Here is a 14,331-nt window from a genome sequence, read left to right as displayed (position 1 = left end):
GCTCTGTCACCCAGGCTGGAGTGCAGTGCCCGCAATCTCAGCTGACAGCTGACTGCAACCTCTGCCTGCCAGGTTCAAGCAATTCTCCTGCCTCAGCCTCCTAAGTAGCTGGGATTACAGGTGCATGCCACCATGTCGACTAATTTTTGTATTCTTAGTAGAGATGGGGTTTCACCATGTTGGCCAGGCTGGTCTCCAACTCCTGACCTCAAGTGATGCGCCCACCTCGGCCTCCCAAAGTGCTGGGATTATAGGTGTGAGCCACTGCGCCTGGCCTAATACATATGCTTTATTACATAACCGATCTATCCATTTATCATTTGATCCATCCATCAGTCCATCTTACTTTTCTGATGCATTTCAAAGTAGAGTGTTGCAGTAAAATTTTGAAATGCTAACATTCTTCTGGGTGTAGTGGCACATGCCTATAATCCCAGTGCTGCGGGAGGCCAAGGCAGGATGGTCCCTTTAGCTCAGGAGTTCGAGTCCAGTCTGGGCAACATAGAGAGACCTCGTCTCTACAAAAATTAAACAAAATTAGCTGGGTGTGGTAGCAGGCACCTGTGGTCCCAGCTACTTGGTGGGGCTGAGGTGGGAGGATTGCTTGAGCCCTGGGGGTTTGAGGCTGCGGTGAGCTGTAATCACATCACTGCACTCCAGCCTGGGTGACATAGCAAGACCCTCCAGCCTGGGTGACAGCAAGACCCTGTCTCAAAATAAAAGAAAGAAAAAGGCCGGGCGTGGTGGCTCACGCCTGTAATCCCAGCACTTTGGGAGGCTGAGGTGGGTGGATCACAAGGTCATGAGATCGAGACCATCCTGGGTAACACGGTGAAACCTCGGCTCTACTAAAAATACATAAAAATTAGCTGGGCGTAGTGGTGGGCACCTGTAGTCCCAGCTACTCGAGAGGCTGAGGTAGGAGAATGGCATGAACCCGGGAGCCGGAGCTTGCAGTGAGCCGAGATCCCATCACTGTACTCCAGCCTTGACGACAGAGCAAGCCTCCGTCTAAAAAAAAAAAAAAAAGAAAAGAAAAGAAAAGAAAAAAAGAAAAAAAAAGAAAGAAAGAAAAAAAATGCTAACATTTGATTCCTTTCTTGGAATTTCTTGTGACTCCTTGATTTCCTCTTGAAAGGCAGAAGCCATATGGCAGAGCAGACAAAGTCTGGAGCCTGACTGCCTGGGCTTGAAATCCAGCCCTGCCACCTACTAGCTGTGTGACTTGAGCAACCTTACTGTGACTTAGTGTTCTCATCTGAAATGAGAGGATTATAACAGTTCCTACTTGTTGTGGGACTAAATGAGGTAGTTACAGGCAAGGCATCTGCAACAGTGCTTGGTGAACAAACACTTGTAGAATGCTAAGTGGCACTAGGCACTTTATACGTATTAACTCATTTAATTGTCACCAAAACCTTATGAGGTAGTACTATTGTTATAAAATATAATGAATATTAAGCTATTATTGTTTGTTTTAGCAGAAATTCATAGAGGAAAAAGTCTCTACTTAGTTTACAGTGGCACAATTGTCACTCATTGTAACCTCAAACTCCTGGGTGTAAGCAATCCTCCTGACTTAGCCTCCTGAGTAGCTAGGACTACAGATGTGCACCACCACACCTAGCTAATTTTTAAATTCTTTTGTAGAGACAGGGTCTTACCCAGGCTGGTCTTGAACTCCTGGCCTCAAACCATTCTCCCACCTCAGCTTCCCAAAGCTCTGGGATTACAGACATGCACCACTGCACCAAGCCTAGTTTTTTAGTTTTAAAACAGGCATTTTGAAGTTCATGACAAAGAGAATACTTTGGAAAGGAAGGCTTTTTGAAAGAAACGGCTCTTTGCCTGTCAAAAACCAGAGTACCCAGAGTCAAAGTTTATGTCATTAACAATTGATTTGGAACAACAGGTGAAGAGTTTCGCCCAATCAAATTATATAACGATGCCTGGCCTTGGGGAGGAGAGAGAGAAAGAACCAGGGAGAGGCTGATGACAGTATCTGGAACTTGCCCTAATCCAGGCTGATTTCCACAGTTGGGATAAAAGTACCTCTGGATTTGACAGCGAAGGAGAATTGTGCTTTCCTGTGACTACTTGGACTGGGGGTTGGGGGTGGAGTAAGGTGAGGTAGCTCTTGATGTGCAATGCTTTTTTTTTTTTTTTTTTTCTTACCTCATCCCTCTCTCCAGTTCAAACTGAAACTTGTCATCCACTGCCTCAGGAAAGGGAGGCCATAAGAAACAAAATAAGTTAATTTTTTGGCTTTTGAGCACTAAAAACTTTTGACCTGGCCAAAAAGTAAAAATAAAAACACCTAAAATCCCAGCACTTGGGGAGGCCCAGGCTGGTGGATCACCTGAGGTCAGGAGTTCAAGACCAGCCTAGCCAACATGGCAAAACCCCTTCTCTACTAAAAATATAAAAAAATTATCCGGGCATGTTGGCACGTGCTTATAGTCCCAGCTACTCGGGAGGTAGAGGCAGGAGAATTGCTTTAACCCAGGAGGCAGAGGTTGCAGTGTGCCGAGATCATGCCACTCGACTCCAGCCTGGGCGACAGAGAAAGACTGTCTCAAGAACAAACAAAAACAAATGAAAAACATGTTTGATAGAGTTATTTCTGGTTCCAGAGAAGACAGAAATTCTCTGGACTGAAAAAGTCCCAGGCAAACAGTTGGTCACCCTACTTGGGAGGGTTCTTCTGTTTCCAATTATACTTGATATTTGTAAAATAAATGCAGTATTGTTATGTTATATTAAGAATTCAGCATTCTACTAATAAATGCAAGGCTTGGCAATCTTTTAGTGTCCCTACTACATATGACATAAATAGCTGGAACTTGCAAAATTTTTAGGAGCTGCACTTGCTGACTTGAGTTGACTGTAATTTTCAATAGTTCCCTTTTTATTTTCGAGACAGAGTCTTGCTCTGTTGCCTAGGCTGGAGTGCAGTGATGCAATCGTAGCTCACTGCAGCCTCGACCTCCAGGACTCAAGCAATCCTGCCATTTCAGCCACCTGAGTAGCTGGGACTACAGGCATGTGCCATCACATCCAATTAATTTTTTATTTTATTTTTTTATAGAGACAGGGTCTCATTATTTTGCTAAGGCTGGTGTCAAACTCCCAGGCTCAAGCGATCCTCCCACTTGGCCTCCTGAGTAGCTAGGTCTACAGGTGGGCACCACCACGACTGGCTAATTATTAAATTTTTTGTAGAGGTGAGGTCTCACTATGTTGCCCAAGGTATTTGTTCCTATTTTTTGCTTTTTAACTTAAAATTATTATTCTAAGCACTTTATATGAGCAAACTATGTAAAGGATAATTCATACATACCACTTTCCATTTGTTTTGTATAACCATGTTTATTTGCCCCAGGAAACTGGAAGTGATTATAATAAATATAAGCAACATGGAGTTATAGTTAAGAGCATAGGATCAGGAGCCAGACTGTTTGGGTTTAAATCCTAGCCTTGCCCCTTATTAGCTGTGTGATGTTGGACTAGTTCCATTTCTTCATCTGCAAAATGGGAGCTAAAATAGTATCTACATAATAAGATGGTTGTGAGGATGAAATTAGTTAATATATGTAAGGTGCTTATAATGAATGATGCCAGGGACATAGTAGGCACTCAAGGATTGTTAGGTGATTTGCAAGTTTTGTTTCATTTTGTTTGAGATCGAGTCTCGCTTTGTCACCCAGGCTAAAGTGCAGTGGCATGATCTCAGCTCACTATAACCTCCACCTCCCGGTTCGGGGGATTGTCCTGCCTCAGCCTCACGAGTAGCTGGGATTACAGGTATGCACCACCAGGCCCAGCTAATTTTTGTATTTTTGGTAGCGATGGGGTTTCACCATGTTGGCCAGGCTGGTCTCCAACTCCTGACCCCAAGTGATCTGCCCACCTCGGCCCCCCAAAGTGCTGGGATTACAGGCATGAGCCACTGCGCCCAGCCAATTTGCAAGTTCTTTTGCCTTACTAAGAAACCTAAAAATTTATCCATAGTTCTTTATTTCCCTAATTAAAACTTCACTAAGAATTGAGAAGGTGAGAATATTTTCTGACATGACACATTGTTTTCCCCTTTAACTTTTAATAGGACTGTCCTACGGACTGAATTGTTTCTTCCCAGTTCCAGCCCCCAAAGTGACCGTATTTGAAGACTACATCTTTAGGAGATAATTAAAGATCATAAGAGTGAGGCCTTAATATGATTAGACTGGTGGCCTTATAAGAAGAGGAGGAAATCTCTCTCTCTCTCTCTCTCTCTCTTTCTCTCTCCCCGCCCCCCGCTCCCCTTCTCCCCCTCTCCCCCTCCCTCCTTTCCTCCCTCTCTGCATCCAGCAAGGAAAGGCTATGTGAGGAAACAATGAGAAGACAGCCTTCTACAAGCCAGGAAGAGAGCTCTCACTGAGGCCCAACCTTGCTGAATGTTGATCTGGGACTTTTGGCCTCCAGGAGAGTGAGAAAAGTAATTTCTGTTGTTTAAGCCATCCAGTCTATGGTATTTTGTTATGGCAGCCAAAGCTGACTAAAATAGATTATAATTAATAAGTAGTAAAGACCTGGGGAAAACTCTTAGAGTTGCATTTATTGGCCAAAGAATGGCCAAGTTTCTTCCCCTCCCTGAGCTATACAAAGGTACCTGATGACTGGGAAGAATGATGAAGTGGAAAGAAGACCTGACTTCTTGGCCCAGCCCTGCCCCTCACCAGCTGAGTCATCTTGGGCATGTCTTGTAACCTCCACTCCTCAATTTTCTCCACAGTATAAAATGAGGCATAAGAGATTAATATATTGATCTCTGTATAAAAGGGTTGAGCTACATGTTTGAATTGATGACAAGGATGAGATGAAAGAGGAGCAGCAATATAGACTAAAGACCAAGAACTTAGAAGACAAAGTAGTTGGAGCCAGAAGCAACTGCCATGACAAGCCCCTAGGTCTTTCCAGAGAGGTTGAGAAGGGTACTGGGTTTTCTACAGGAGGTGGAATGGGGGATTGAGTCAATCCCACCAGGTCTTAAGAGGCAGGGAGACCTTGGCTGTCATTTGGGTTACCAAGAGGTTTTGGCTATATGCTTCCTAAATCATCTTCTATCTCTTGGGTTCTGTAATTTAATGATTAAGGGGAAGAAGAAGGGATGAGGAAAGGGGGAAAGAGGGAGGCTGAGGACTCATTTGTGCTAGAAATGAAATATATAGCTGGTCTCCAAATTCTTCTTTACTGCTGCAAAATACAGGGGTCTGTCTTCCTTCTTTCACATATGTATTTCTCTACCTGTCCATGATATTCATTTTAACTTGATTGGGGTGCCCTGTCTGGGTCTTCAGCACTCCCTTGGGTAGCATTGGTCCTGTAGGTCACAGGAAAATGCTGTCCCTCTCACCTGTCTCATCTATACCTGCAAGATATGTGTTAAATGAGGCTAACCTCTCAGATAAATGTCGGATTCTAGCTCTGCTACCCACTACCATGTGCCTTTGAGCAAGTCACTTAAGCACTCTATGCTACATGTCATTTTGTTTTTAAAGTCTATTAGGCAGTGATAAACAAAACACATACCTCATATGGTTTTGAAGGATAGTTAGAAATTCTCTTTAAATTTTGCATCCTGTGGGAACAGGGACCACGTCTTTCTTGTTCTCATGCTTAGCCTGTAGTAGGTTCTCAGTAATTGTTTTTTGAATGAATAAAAATGGCTTAGCCTGGTGCCTGAAGCATAGTAAGTACCCAAGAAAAGGTGTCTATATATATCTCCTTCTCTAGTGGTTGTCAGTTGTTTTGCCTACCCAAAAGCTAGTGTAAGTTTATTCTATTTTTTTGAGACAAAGTCTCTATCTGTTACCCAGTCTACAGTGCAGTAGGGTAATCACAGCTCATTGCAGCCTCTAACTCTTAGGCTCAAGCAATCCTCCAGCCTCAGCCTCCCAAGTAGCTGGGACTAGAGGCATGCACCACCATGTCAAGCTAATTTTTAAAACTTTTTTTTTTTAGGGACAGGATCTCACTATGTTGCCCAGGCTGGTCTTGAACTCCTGGGCTCAAGTGATCTCCTGCCTTGGCCTTCCAAAGTACTGGGATTCCAGGTGTGAGCACCAAGCCTGGCCTGCCCAGTATCTATTTGTGCATTTTCTAGTCATAAGGCCTCCATTTTCCTTTGTAAAACTTCTCCTTTCTCCTCCTCAGTTGTTGTGATTCTGGGGGCTGACTCCATAGAGCCACTCTAGGAGGTGATATGCGGCCCACACCTGGCCCAATTGAGGCCAATGAGAGGCCAAATGTTTTTCTGGATCTAATGTGAATGGGACATTGTCTTTCCATCAAGGTTGCTAAGTTGGTAAAAGGTAAGCCTGAAGCTCCTGGTGGCCATCTCGTCCATGTGGGAGGAATCTGCCCAGGAGTAAAGCCAAGAGAAAAGAAAAGCAGACTTGAGGGAAGGAGGGAAATGGATTCCTAATGATTTCCTTTAGCATCTGAATTCAGCCAAAAATAAGACAGTCTGTGTCCATAAGGAGCTTACAGATAGGTAAAGACGATGTGATCAGGAGGGTCAGGCTGCCATGGAAACACTAACACAGGCTACATAGCCAGAACTTTGGTGAGTGTAGGTAGGCTTCTGGGCAGGCAGGGAGAGACATCTACAAAGAGATGGAAATGATTAATATGAGTTAGCCAGAAATGGGGCAGCATGTGAGAAAGGGGAGAAAGGAAAACAATGCAGAGATGAAAAACAACAAAACAATGGCTGAAAAGCAAAATAGTACGGTGCTTTCAGGGAATTCAATATGACAAAAGCATACACAACATTTTCCCAAATATGATCTCATTTAATCCGACAATTTGAAATCTTGCACAATAAAAATAATGACCAGTTAGAATGTGTTCAGGTGCAAGTTAATGAAAACCTGTTTACTAGTGACTTATACAATGAAGACATTTAATTACTTAGAGGTAGGCAATCCAGAGCTGGTACTTTGATTCTGTAATGTCATTAAGAATCTGGGGGCTGGGGGTGGTGACTCACATCTGTAATTCCAGCACTTTGGGAGGCTAAGGCGGGTGAATCACCTGAGGTGAGGAGTTCGAGACAGCCTGGCCAACATGGTGAAACCCTGTCTCTACTAAAAATACAAAAATTAGCTGGGCATGGTGGTGCAGGCTTGTAATCCCAGCTACTTGGGAGGCTGAGGCAGGAGCATTGTTTGAACTCGGGAGGTGGAGGTTGCAGTGAGCTGAGATCATGCCACTGCACTCCAGCCTGGGTGATAGAGTAAGACTCTGTCTTAAAATATATATATATGTACATATATGGGGGCTGGGTGCAGTGGCTCACACCTGTAATTCCAGCACTTTGGGAGGCTGAGGAGGGAAGATTGCTCGAGTCCAAGAGTTTAAGACCAGCCTGGGCAACATAGTGAAAACCCATCTCTATCCCCCAAAAAGCCAAACGAAACAAATTAGCTTCATAGGGTGGTGTGTGTCTGTGGTGCCAACTACTCAGGAGGCTGAGACAAGAGGATCATTTGAGCCTAGGAGGGGAGACCGCAGTTAGCCGTGATTGTGCCACTGCATTCCAGCCTAGGTGGTAGAGTGAGACCCTGTCTCAAAAAAAGAAAAAAGAATCTGGGCTCTTCCTATCTTTTTGTTTCACCATTTTTGGCTTTTGGATGCTTATTATGCATTATACATATTACTCGTGGTATATAGAATAATGGCCCCCCAAAATACCCACATTCTAATACCCAGAATCTATTAATATATTACCTTACATGCCAGAAGGGACTTTGTAGATTTGATTGAGTTAAGGATATTGAGGGCTGGGAGCATGGTAGCTCACGTCTGTAATCCTAGCACTTTGGGGAGGCTGAGATGGGTAGATCGCTTGTACCCAGGAGTTGGAGACCAGCCCGGGCAACATGGCGAAACCCCATCTCTAATTAAAAATAAATAAATAGGCCAGGTGCAGTGGCTCACACCTGTAATCCCAGCATTTTGGGAGGCCGAGGCGGGTGGATCATAAGGTCAGGAGTTTAAGACCATCCTGACTAACACGGTGAAACCCTGTATCTACTAAAAATACAAAAATTAGCCAGGTGTGGTGGTGCGCACCTGTAATACCAGCTACTCAGGAGGCTGAGACAGGAGAATCACATGAACCCGGGAGGCAGAGGTTGCAGTGAGCCAAGGCACCACTGCACTCCAGCCTGGGCAACAGAGCGAGACACCGTCTCAAAAAAAAAAAAAAAATTAGCTGTGAGTGGTGGTGCATGCCTGTAATCCCAGCTACTTGGGAGGCTGAGGCAGGAGAATTTTCTGAACCTGGGAGGCAGAGGTTGCTGTGAGCCAAGATCGTGCCATTGTACTCCAGCCTGGGCAACAAGAGTGAAACTCCATCTCAAAAATAAATAAATAAATTTAATTAATTAATTTTTTTTTAAAGAAGCAGAGGTTAGAGAAAGAGAAAGATTTGAAGATACTGTGGTGCTAGCTTTGAAGATGAAGGAAGGAGCCATGAGCCAAGGAATGCAGACAGCTTTTAGAAGGTGGAAAAGTTCCGACCTCCAGAATTAAAATATAATATATTGGTGTCTTAAGCCATTAAGTTTGCGGTAATTTGGCAATAGGAAATGAATTTCTCACCAATGGTTGCAAGACAACTGTCACAGCTCCAGGTATTATTTTCATAGCCACTGCAGGAAGAAGGGTTAGGAGTTTAAAAGGCAGATCCACCCCACATTCATTCCTTTTGTCAAGAAAGCAAAAGCATTCACAGGCATCCTGCCAGCTGACTTTCCCTACAAATCATTGAGAACTTGGACAGAATGGCCACCTCTAGCTGCAAGGGAGGGTAGGAAAGTATCTCACTTTCCAGTCTGATTTGTTTTGTAGATGGGTCAGTCGCTTATTAATGAAAGCATAAGCAGGTTGTGCTGAGGTGCAGAACATTGGAGCATGTGACTGCAGGTGCCCTTCCTCTGGGAGGAAGGGCTGTGGGAAAGTCTTGGTCCTATGTGCTAAGTGTCATTTGCCCTCGGCAGCCCAAGGCAGAGTGATTGAGTGCCTCAGAAACCGGGCTTTTCATAAGTGGCGGTTTTGGTATTTTTGGAAAGTAAGAATGAATATCCTTCTCTAAGGAGACCATCTGAGAGAGACTTTGGTTAGGGAGGGCTGATGTGCGCCTCCAACCAGAGTCAAACGGTCTCGTGCTCTTTCTGAGTTGATTCCTCCCTTTAGACACTTGTGGAGAGAGTGAAGCCTGCTCCAAAATGATAAGGAGTGAAAGCTGAGAAATTATAACCAGAGGAAGGCTCTAGAGAACACAAAAGAGGGCCAGAACTGGAGTGGAGAGGGAAGACAGAAGTAAAACCATGTCTACTATTAAGGACACAATGCAGAGAAAGCTAGGCATTATTTTTATCAGCATTAACCTGATTGGTAGCTCTCTTGTTAGGGGGCAAACTCCCATCAGTGAAAGGCAGTGATAAGTTTGGTGATCATAGTCAGAAAGCTTGGGTAGACTCTTTGGCATAGGATAGACATCCAGGCAAAGGATCTGACAATTGCAGCTTTTGACAAAATATCAGAATCTTGCTGTGGTGAACCAGGAGGAATGCACGGCACTGGGGATAGCAAAGAGTGACTTTGGCAGGGAAACAAAAGCTAAACAAAAAATGTAAGTTGCCTTGTGGGTAGGGATCACCCTCATTGATACTGGCCAGACCATAGGACTGCCCTGTTAGTTCTGGTTGTTGGAGAGAAGTTTGCTTGTTGGGGCAGTTTCTAGAGATCTTTGTGGAGGAGCACCATCCTTGAACCCCATCCCCACCTCCCATGGATTTACTTACATACATGCATAGATATATATGTGCAAAGATGATCACTGCATCAATGTTTGGAAATTTTAAAAAAGCAGAAACAACCTAAATTCCCATTTGAAAGCCTTGGTTAAATAAATTATGCTATATCCATATAACAGAATACTCTGAGGCCATTTATGTTTATATGACTGATGTGGAGTAAGTTCCATATTAAGGGACTTTAGCAAGATGCAGAGCAGTGTATAGAACTCAAATGGAACAGCTTCCATTGTGGGGGCTGTTGTCTCTGGAGGTGAGGACCGAGGTTTGGGGGAGGAAGGAAGACATATTTTTGCTTGTTTTGAATTTTGGTTCTTTTTGAGACAGTGAGACAGTCTCCCTCTGTTTCCCATGCTGGAGTGCAATGGTGAGATCTTGGCTCACTGCAACCTCTGCCTCCCAAGCTCAAAGGATTCTCGTGCTTCAGCCTCCTGAGTAGCTAGGACTACAGGTGTGTGCCACCACGCTGGCTAACTTTTGTATTTTTAGTAGAGGTGGGGTTTTGCCATGTTGGTCAGGCTAGTCTTGAAATCCTGGCCTCAAGTCATCCACTTGTCCCAGCCTCCCAAAGTACTGGGATTACGGGCTTGAGCCACCATGCCCAGCCTGAAAACAATTTTTAACCAGATATATTGTGCCAGCTATTTATTGCTTTATAACAAATCATCTCAAAACTTACTGGCCAAACTAATATTGTATTTGGTTACAATTCTAAGGGTCAGAAATTAGAGCTGAACTCAGCTGGTCATTTCTCGTGTGCGTGCCTGGAGTCACTCATGTGGCTATAGTCATCTGGTAACTAGATATGAGCTGAATGGCTTACGATGACCTCACTTAAATGTCTAGCTGTTGATGCTGGCTGTCACCTGAGACATCTGTCTCCTACAGGTTAACCTGGGCTTCTTTGTACGATGCCAGTGTTCAAAGAGAGCAAGAGCAGACGCTGCAAGGTTTCCTGAGGCCTAGACTCCAGAGAAGCTCATACAACACTTCTGCCACATTCTATTAGTCAAAGAAAGTCACAAGGCCAGCCCTGATTCAAGGATTGGCAAAATAAACTGCACTTCTTACTGGGAGGAGCTGCAAAGAATTTGTGGCCACTTTTAATCCACCACTTGCACGTGTTGCTTTTTCCAATAAAAGGCTCCACTTAATTAAAAAAAAAAAAAGCTGGGCATGGTGGCTCATGCCTACATCCCAGCACTTTTGGAGGCTAAGGTAGGTGGATCCCTTGAGCCCAAGAGTTCAAGACCAGCCTGGGCAACATGGTGAAACCCCATCTCTACAAAAAAATACAAAATTAGCTGGGTGTGGTGGTGCATGCCTGTTGTCCCAGCTACTCCAGAGGCTGAGATAGGAGGATCAACTTAGCCCAGGATGATCAAGGCTGCTACTGTATGTACTCCAGCGTGGGTGACCGAGGGAGATGCTCACACACACACACACACACACACACACACACACACAATGAATGCTATTTGTAATACATTCACAGGATCACAGGATTTTAAGAATTGGGTAGAACCTTCGAGATTATTGAGTACGAAACCTCCAAAGTTTATAAGGAAACTGAGGCCAAGAAAACTGAAGTGTTTTGGAGAAAGTAACACAGTCAGTAGCAGCATCAGGAAGAAAACCAGGTCTTCTGACTTCTAGTCTCGTACTTTTAGTTCCACAGTAGAGTTTTCTTTTTCAAACAAAGCTTATTAGTGATCTTTGATTAAGAAAACTTGACAGCAGTTTTGTAGTCCTACTGTTCTAGTTAATAACTTAAGATTCTATTAACTTCAAAGATTCTTTGTATTACTATTATACTTTAAGTTCTGGGATACATGTGCAGAACATGCAGGTTTGTCATATAGGTATGCATGTGCCATGGTGGTTTGCTGCACCTGTCAACCTGTCATCTATATTAGGTATTTCTCCTAATGCTATCCCTCCCCTTGCCCCCTACCCCCCAACAGGTGTGTGATGTTCCCCTCCCTGTGTCCATGTGTTCTCATTGTTCAACTCCCACTTATGAGTGAGAACTAACTTCAAAGATTCTATCTCAAACAAAGGAAAGAAACTAAAGAAATAGCCCAAGCAATTCTGAGAAAAGCAAAACAGAAATCTATCTTATCTAGTCTCAGTGCTGGTTTTTCTTTTTTTAGGAAATCTAGTCTTAGTGTATCTGTGGAATGAATAATTTACTGAATCATAAATACATTGATCAAAATTGCTTTACAAAATTGTTTAAATGAGTCTAGGTTATTTTTCCTTTTGGCATATTTTTAAATCCAAAATGTACTGTCAAGTATATTTAAGTAATCCTTATTGCTCCCACTGAGAACTTAGGAATTCTCTAACAGCTCTGCTTAGTCTTTAATTAATATAATCTTGATTATTAACTGTTGAATTAATGAACTTAAAGTAATTCAACAACTGTTTATTGTGAACCCACTGATTCAAAATACTGTGCTGAAAACTGTAAAGAATATAGGAAAGAAAACATGAACCCTCCTCTTAAGAAGCTTAAAGTCTAGTTGCAGGCAAACATGTATAGACCTAATTACAACACAAAGAGGAATGAATTAGATTCCATAAGGGAGGTATTAGCAAAGCGTAATGAGGGTATAAAAGAAAGATTATAGTAATGCCAACTGGGCAGGGTGGGAAAGGCTATACCGTTATTTGTGGCAGAAAGGAGGAACGAAAAGACTTTCTATAGTTAGTGTGGTCTGTAGGATTTCCTCACAGAAAGTTAAAGTTGGGGAACTTATACAGCTTAAATACTTAGGATGCATGTCTGGGCTGTTGGAGCCCTCAGAACAGGTAGTCTCCCCATACCCATCCAAGAGGAGCTATCTTTTTGTTCATAAAATTCTGAATTGAAGAATCTATTTAATTACTACTATGTATGAGTATCTGGATTAGATGGAGCCTACCAAACAATTAAAATCAAAGTTTTGGCATGCCAAGTAGGCAAAAACAGGCAAGGAGTCCTTTGAACAGAATTCTCTTTTAATGAGACTTGCTTCTTTTTGGGTTTGCTGACAAAGTAGGATAGATATGTACTTTCATAAAAGAGAGGAATATACAGGAAAATCATTTCTTAATTTATATACATATATTTATTCATTTTTTTCTCACATTCATTCACTGACACTTTCTTTTGTGTTCAAAAACCACCTTAAAAGAAGGCAAAATGGCTAGGCAGAAGTTCCTCTTAAAAAAAAAAAAAAAAACCTAAAATTTGCCTGAATGTCAGTAAGAATGAATGGTAAAATACCTGTTCTGTTCAGTTTGGAATATAGGTCCATAAACTACTTCTCTCATAGCCTTGAAACCCTGAGAACAAGTTGAGTCAATGTGAGGATGGAGTTTTAATCAGCTATTCTTGCTTTCTTGATTTAAATAAGACTCTTATTTTATGAGTGCCTGTGTTATTTTTCAACATCCGGTCACTTATGATATGCAGGTGCTAATGGAGCAAAGGATGTATATCATTGGATAAATATGAAAACTATATTTTTCTTGTGGGACAATACATATTCTTAGGACTGTTACTGAATTACATTTTACTAGTCCTAAAATATTTAGAGTTATGTACTTTAAAGATACAGAGCATAGGTATTAGATCCACACAAAGTATTTAATCAGTGAATGTTCAATGTAGCAGGTAGAGATGAACTTAGCATGTCTCGTAGACTGAACTGGGAACAGACTCTTCAGCCATAAAATGCACTTAACAGTCTATTTAATAGTGGTAAGGTCCTTGAAAATGCAATATCCATGCTAATCTTGCCTTTTTCTAAATCACAGATGAAAAATAGGTCAGTTAGGTAGAGCCTTCTCTTTCTATTTAAAGTGTGACATTTAATCTATTTAAACAACTACCAAAACTTTATTAATTCAATGTAAGAAAAGTATGCTGAGAAAGTAGAGAACTTTATTAAGAACACAAGGTTTTCCAAAATTTGATTTGGATGTCTTAGATCTCAGGACTCAATAAAAATCTCTACGTGGGGGTTTCGATCAAATCAGTAGCAGCAAGTAAGGACCAGAAAAGAGCAATCCAGAATGTAATTAAATCTCACACTGTGAAATAGCTTAAAGGAACTATTTTACAAAAGGTAAGAGGCAAAAATTAGAAGAGGAGCCTCCAGAGAAAGGTTTTCTGCTTCCCTGATGCCTCTGGGGAAAATTCATTTGGGAAGTGAAGTATACACAACCAGAAAGCTTCCAGCAGAGAACAAACCAAGGAGTCAAATTAGTGTTTAATGTAACTAGATACCAGCTTTGATGCATTTCATTTAAACCACAACGTTCTGTAGAATTCTTTGGAGAAGAAAATGCAGAGTATCTGATGAATTGTAATTACGTTTCACTGGGGTCTATTTTGGAGAATGTTCACACTTTTCCAGCCCCTCTCATTTCTTTGACTAGGATTTAGTACCTTCTGGCCCCGCCCTTCCAATCAGCC

The sequence above is a fragment of the Gorilla gorilla genome, chromosome 1 (assembly GCF_029281585.2).
Source record: "Gorilla gorilla gorilla isolate KB3781 chromosome 1, NHGRI_mGorGor1-v2.1_pri, whole genome shotgun sequence".
In the NCBI taxonomy this organism is placed as follows: domain Eukaryota; kingdom Metazoa; phylum Chordata; class Mammalia; order Primates; family Hominidae; genus Gorilla; species Gorilla gorilla.
The sequence above is the reverse complement of the archived record's forward strand: the minus strand, read 5'-3'. Positions refer to the sequence as shown.